General features: G+C 36.5%; 1 protein-coding gene and 1 long non-coding RNA gene across 4 annotated transcripts in view; both read left to right on the forward strand.

The window, feature by feature from the left end:
* The window catches only part of LOC306852552 (uncharacterized protein), a 109,112-nt gene that overhangs the window by 12,271 nt on the left and 89,692 nt on the right, over nucleotides 1–7,149 (forward strand). The window lies entirely within an intron of this gene.
* LOC306852813 lies at nucleotides 1,206–5,906 on the forward strand. Its single transcript, XR_013782674.1, has 3 exons — nucleotides 1,206–1,276; nucleotides 4,204–4,680; nucleotides 5,143–5,906. It is a non-coding gene; the product is annotated as an uncharacterized lncRNA (long non-coding RNA).

Below are 7,149 nucleotides of genomic sequence, written 5' to 3' on the forward strand. Positions count from 1 at the left end.
TTACGTAGATTTGCGTCGACTGTGTAGATTTTACAGGCTAGTTAACTTTTAATATGGACTACAGAAAGACTGGCGTACTTTGCGCAGTTAGGGGGTGTCATAATAGCTGGTTCAAACGTAAAAAAGACCTGCAAGAGATTTGTTTTGATCATAATCCACGCACAAGAGCTGAATGTGGATGTGGGGCACCCTATGATTTGCATGCACCTCCGAAGGGTGAAGAAGCTATTTTCAAGACCTTATATTACTTTTTTCTCTCTGTATATGCACACACACAAACACAAATCATAATGTCAAGATGCAATTTATTTTGATTCCCCCCCAACATACACTGAAAATGATACAGTTTAGCAGTGCTAGGTAAATAAACACCAATTCGTCACTTTTTCAAAACTCATGGAACAAAAGGAAACACATATTTAAGTTATTTTATAACTTATTTTGGATGCTATTAATCCGACCTAATGCTGCACAGCACAGTAATCAGTTTACGGATAAGGACCAAAAAATTTCATTACTAATTTAAAACTATCAACAAGTGCTTTCACAGATGAAAGAGATAAAACATGTCATCATTTACTCACATCATTCCAATACTTTGAATACTTTCCTCAGTGGAACAAAAAAGGAGACATTATTCAGAATGTTAGCCACAGTCACCATTCACTTTCATTGCATATTTCACTGCATATTTTGTCCATGAAATGAATGGTGAATGAAGCTAACATTCTGAATGCACATTTGCGCCACTTTGACTTGCATTCACGTCTGCTTTTAAAAACACGAAATCGCTGTCTATTTCATGTACCAGCACTCGACCGACTTTTCCGCTGTGCAGGTAACGTAGCTACTGATATGCCTCCGTGCTTTTATAATTCCACATCGAAGACCCGTCTACTCCGAGCGACAACACAAAAAAATTTAAAATGTCCTCATAAGTTATGGCAGGCCACTTTTTCATTTTATCCTCCCACTGTGTTATACACCGCAGGTGTGGTAAATATTTACCATCACGGCGTTTAACAGTGTTCTCTGTGTGTTCTCCCCACATCGCTCCTTACCTACAAGGTAGCGAAACGGAAGTCTAACACATTATAAGGAAGTACGTCATCGTATTTACTTCCGCGTTGCAAAATAAGGTGAATATGACCAATCACTTGAAAAGTGAGGAATCCGGCATCTACGGGATCACGTGATGCGGCTGAGATGACGTCAAACCGAAAGTGAAAGTAAAGCTGAACGACTTTGCTCGACTCCTGGTGAGATTATATTTCCTGTAATAATGTGTTGCATGCACATATGTTACTTTTTATATATTGTAAACCATTATAAATATAGACCATATTGACTTTTCATGTGTTTATTTGCTTGCTTCTTCACAGACTCCTTGTGATGTTGTAGAAAAAATATTCCTGTCTTATTTCAAATAGAATTCTATTCTAATCCTGTTCTGCATTTAGTAGTTTTTTTTTAATGATAATGATTAAAAACAGAACTGATAACTATAATTCAGAGGAAGAGAAAATCAGTATAAGCCTGTTTCTCCAGTGTTGTGATAATTATTTTTAAGGCACTCTACGTTTTTTAAATTAATGCTGTAATAATAATAGTTCAAAGTATGAATAGTTTTTAGTCAGATAACATAAAAAACACAAGGCACCTCGACACGCTTTAAACTTTTCCCAATTAAACAGCAAGAACGAAAGAGAACTAGCACCTTTGTTTTTATTGTTGTATGTAGAAATACGTTAGCTACATTTTTTATTTAATATTAATTTTAATAAAATGTAAATTCGTCCCTCACACTTTATTCAAGCTCGAGCAGGTGTTTTCACATAGACATTTCTAGATTTAAATCTAGATTTAAATTAAAAGAGACATGACCTGAGGTTTTATTAGTTTCCAGAATGAGGAGATATGAATATCAGGAGAAATTTCATTCATACAGAAACTTATGACGTGCAGGAAATCCCTAATATGGACAAACTCACACGGCTATGGCTATAGCTGAGCTGAATAAAAATCAGAAGCGTTTTTACGGATGAAATATGAAGACAATAAACACACGATTCTGAAAATATATGGTTTATGTGTGTTTTTCAAGTTATCTTCAGCTAATAAATAAATAAATATGAAAAATGCAGTACTGACTGACATATGATTTAGTATAGAAACTATAAAATATATTTCCTGAATTGGAAAATGGTGCATAATAGCCTTTATAACCAATCATAAGATGTCATTAGGAAACCACTGAACAAAAATCTTGTAGCCCCTTGCTGCAGCTAACCTTGCTTTCACAGCAATATAAACAGCAGCTGTGCATGATCTCTTCACGCCGTTCTCGTAAAATAACAATAATTCAATAATATAAGTTTACAAGCACACCGCTCCGCTGAGAACTCCACTTACCGGTAGCCGCGGACGTTATAGAGTGGGGGAACTTTGTAGGCGGATCAGCTGTTAGCATGAAGTTGGTTCCCTCGACAAAAAGCCAATAGGATTCTTCCATAGGCTTTTGGATTATCGCAAAAAAATAAGCTCTGTGTTCAATCATAGTTCATGAAACTTACACATTTTGTCCATCAAGATAATCTTCACCACCGCGCTCCCGACAACTTCCTCAAACTTATTTTTAACATGTTCATTGAAAAGTATTTACTCTGTATATGAATTTAATCCACGCTACATGAACCTTTACATATAAACTGGAATCAATAAAACTAGAGACAACTAAAACTGAAATGAGACATTAGTAATAAATAGTTAATAAATGCAATAATCTTAATTAAAGGACATTTAAAGCACATATTTCTGTACATTTCAAAATAAGATGCATTAAAGTCAATAAATCCTTAATTAAATATGAATATTTTAATTAAAAACATATCCCTGCCTATTTAATCCTTTAAATAACAGCAGAGTGAGCGAGTTTTTGGATATGGTAAGATTAAATTTATTTTAGAGAACAAAGAACCACATTTCAGCTCTTGTTTGTTAGGCTGGGTACACAACATGTCATTGTATCCTTGCTTCTAGGAAATCCTCAATCTATATGCTTTCTAACAGCTTCATGTGGCCGTAAACATTTAATTTTAACGTGGCTTTAAGCATTATGCATCATTAAAGTTTCACTCTAACCACGCAAAGCCAGTAAATGTGGTGTTTAAGTTACATGGATTAATCGTAATATGAGTTGACCTTATGGTCCGAACCCAGAGCCTCTGCATCTGTAAGAGATAAAACGAGCCTCTTCCCTCCGGAGGCTTGTCGCATTTCGGGGCAAAGCAAAAAAACATTGTCGAACAACAACGTAAAATGTGGGAAACTATTCATTGGTTATTCTAAAATTAATTGTATTACAAATTATACTACGACCGGAAAATACTGTAAATTGATCAACTTTGGTGTGATGATGCTGTGGTCCATGTTAGCAACCATCTTTTTAAAGAAACATAAGAGTTTAAAAAACAATCACAATTGTAACTGGTGTGTTTTATGTCATAGAATAAAACGTGAAAGTATCTTGAGCTTGTGTGAACCACGGACCTTATTTAAGGGATTTAACCAAAATCCCACTTAAAACACCCATTGACTCTGGGACGATGGAACCGGAAGTGCTCACTTCCGGGCTATCGCCTACAAAGTGACATCATATTTCCACCACTATACTGAAGGTATCCTAAAGGTGTCTAAATGTGAGGGATCGTCCCGGATGAGATCGTCAAGTGAAAGGTCGTCATGTGGATCATTGTATTTACGGCTAGATTATTATTAATTAATTTTACTAGCAGTTAGATTGGACAGGCCTTCTCAAAAGGGCCTTTAATTACAATAAATAAATAAATACAAATTGCCTTGACAAAAGGGCACTGTGGGCATCAAGGGGAAAGGGGCAGGTGCACCCACCGCACCCCCCTCTGCACGTGCCTGGTTTAAGTGATCAGAAACAATCGAGTTTACATTGTCTTAGTGTTAAAGGGTAATTAAAATTGAGATAATGCACTTAAAGTGTCATTTGGTCCCTCTGAATGTTATTATAAACGATTCAGCTCTATCCAAACCTTTACAATGAGCTGAGAAATATATTTGTACTGACTGATATATGTGTTATAAAGATAAATGTTTTATTGTGCTCTTGTGGAATGACACTCGACCTTGGTTTATCTTACATTAATCCTCCATATTTCCTGATTCTTTCAGCGATGACAGCGATCAGCTCCAGTCCAGAGGATCCGGATTCTCCTGATGGGCAGAAACGCTTCTGGGAAAACCCCGCCAGGAATAACTTTACTGGGAGAAAATGAATTTATAATGAAAGTTTGTGAGGAGAAATATAGGTTGATGGCAACTAGGTGAACGTGACTGATTCTTCAAAATGTGCATAATATACTCGTCTCCAGGACCGAAGAAGAAACGTAGAGGCCTCCTCCTTTAAAAGCCTGCTGATCTCCAATGGGACTGAGTGGCGGAAAAACTGATTTTGCATCATAGGTTGCTGCGGGCGATTGCACGTTAAGTCCTCAAGACAGTTTCATAAGAAGTTTCCTCAAGACATGTCAGAAGTGTCACAGACAAAGAGGCATTGCGTCACAAAAGTGATAAATGGCCCGTGCAACAACAGAGCTGCCACAGGATTCCTGCAGTTACATTGACCGGAGGAGGAGGAGGCCATTTAAGGTATGGAACACATTTTCAAAATATGTTTGTTATGGATTATTACTGTCACTGTAATTTTTTATCTTTCTGGATGAGGATACAGCGACAGAATGAGTCACTCTGAATCTCAGAGAGGACAAAATAATAGAAATTCAAGTTGACATTTTAATCTAATAAACACATAGCTGCCAACATGCATGTTTGTAAACCCTTACCTGATATATAAGGATAAATGGAGAAACAGAGCTAACAAAGAAGGAAAAAAAAAATTGTTGATAATTAAAGAGAATGATGTTTTTTACTATTTTTACTTTAATATAAGACATATGTGGAGTGTATGGATGTAGTCTATAGGTAAGAGAGCGCATTTTAACTTGATTATTGTATCTTGAGCGCTAGTTGTGAATCAAAGCTAGAGATGTTCGTGTTTCATTAGAGACTCTGTGAATCTGAATCTACTGAATCTGAATCTGATTCTCTCAGGGATCCTGAATCTGGAGTCCAAATGAAGCTCAGATCTGATGAATCTGATTCACTGAATCAATCTGAATCTGAGCAGATCATCTGCTCCGTGTCCAGAGGATGATCTTCATCATCATCATCATCATCATCATGGCTGATTTATTCAGACTCGGGGCTCTTCGGGAGATTTTTTTACTTCATTCTGAGCTTCTTACCTCTTATTTATTGATTCATTAATTTCTAAGGACTCTAAATTATTAACATGAACAAAACTTAAAAATAAAATAAATCTCTACATGATCAAACCCATTAGAAGAATTGTATTGAAAGGTATCAAATAATGATATAACAGTGTTTTGAGGAATATTTATTTGTTCATCATGCAATCAAAGGTGTACTGAATTGCATACTGTTATACAAATCACATCAATTTGCATCTTGGCCATATAAATAATAAAGTGCTCCAAGTTGCTGTTTTTGATCAGATTAGGCTTCTGAATAAAATGAGCATTTTCCCTCCTCCGTATTCTCATGATATCTTTATATGAGCAATTAAAGGCTGGTGTATCGATGGAAAAAAACAAAAAAACAGGCCTATTATTTATTTTTATTTTTTTAACTTTTAAATGTTATGTAAAGGTTTAAACAAGATCCATGATTTTCTGACTATTCTAATTATTTCAAGCTTTACATGGCTTATAACAAGTTAGTATTTCATAATACAGCAAAAATAATTTTAAACATATTAGTATTTTTGACACAAAATGTAGGCTATAAATACTTTGATTCACAAACAAATGACTCATTTGAAAGGTTAAGTGAATCGAATCCGACAGAGCCACCCGTAGATATTTATAGCGCAGCAGTGCAGTCAATAGCACTCGTTGAAAAAGACGAATCGAATGAATTCTAGCAAACAAAATGGACTTTAACTCGTTATAATTTCATTAGCTGACATTATCGTGCCCTGGATACAGCTTATCCTTTTTTTATATAAAAAATTACATATTGTTATTCTAAAGAGACCGTATCCTACTCCTCATATTATCTCCGGAACCGATTGTTTTTTCTGACGTTATGTTATCATCTCAAACCTCCAAATAGTAACCATCTAAAAACTCTTCGTGACATTTAAAGCATCAAACAACACTAGATTGAGAATTAAATAATTTACCTTTTTGCAGCTGAAGTATTCACCGAACGCTCCTCAGGATTTAAAGTTAACCGAGAAATCTGCTCAGTCAGCTGAGTTCCTTCATTCAGCTACACCGAGTGCGGACCTGCCACACATATAACAGCTTTCAGCCGAGATTTGCCCATAGAGAAAAAGCCAGACGTGTTTTGTAGAGTCGGCACGGCTCTGGCCCATTATCTTCTCACCGATGCCGAGACTGAGTCGACAGTGCCGCATTTCGGCCAGAGTCAAGTGTGCTTGCTACCTGCCTTTCGTTTCCACTATACTCTCTCTCACACATGCATACATTCTTCTCTTACATACACACATATGCAAGGATTGTCGGTGGGGGAGTGAATAGTGCTCTCTCCACCCTCATACCACGCCTGAGGTGAGGGAAGCGCAGAAGGTCTTTGGAAACAGGTGAGTGAATCAAACCCAGAGAAAGCTTTGACTGCATCACATGATCAGTTGTGAAATGGAGAGATGATGTTTGAATCTTCAGCTCAGACTCTGAATCTATGAATGAATCTGTAAGTGAATGTGTTTCTCTCAGGGATCCTCAATCTGCTGTCCGAATGATCTGATCATCTGCACTATCTACTGGTTGAACAATCCTCAGATCACTCACTGAAACACACAGAAGACACTCATTATTCTCTGAAATGGCATTTAAGCCATCATCATAAGAGAAAGGGACTACTGCACCGTTTGATGGCTAGATGTTGCGTGTTAAGTAGCTCAACAGGTTTATCAGAAAAATGAAACAGTCACATTTTCTCAAAATATATACTTTACTGCTGCTGTCAAATCATGTAATCGACTTAATGTTGTGGCGACTGAAATCTGGACTA

The sequence above is a fragment of the Barbus barbus genome (genome assembly GCF_936440315.1).
Source record: "Barbus barbus genome assembly, chromosome: 3".
Lineage (NCBI taxonomy): Eukaryota > Metazoa > Chordata > Actinopteri > Cypriniformes > Cyprinidae > Barbus > Barbus barbus.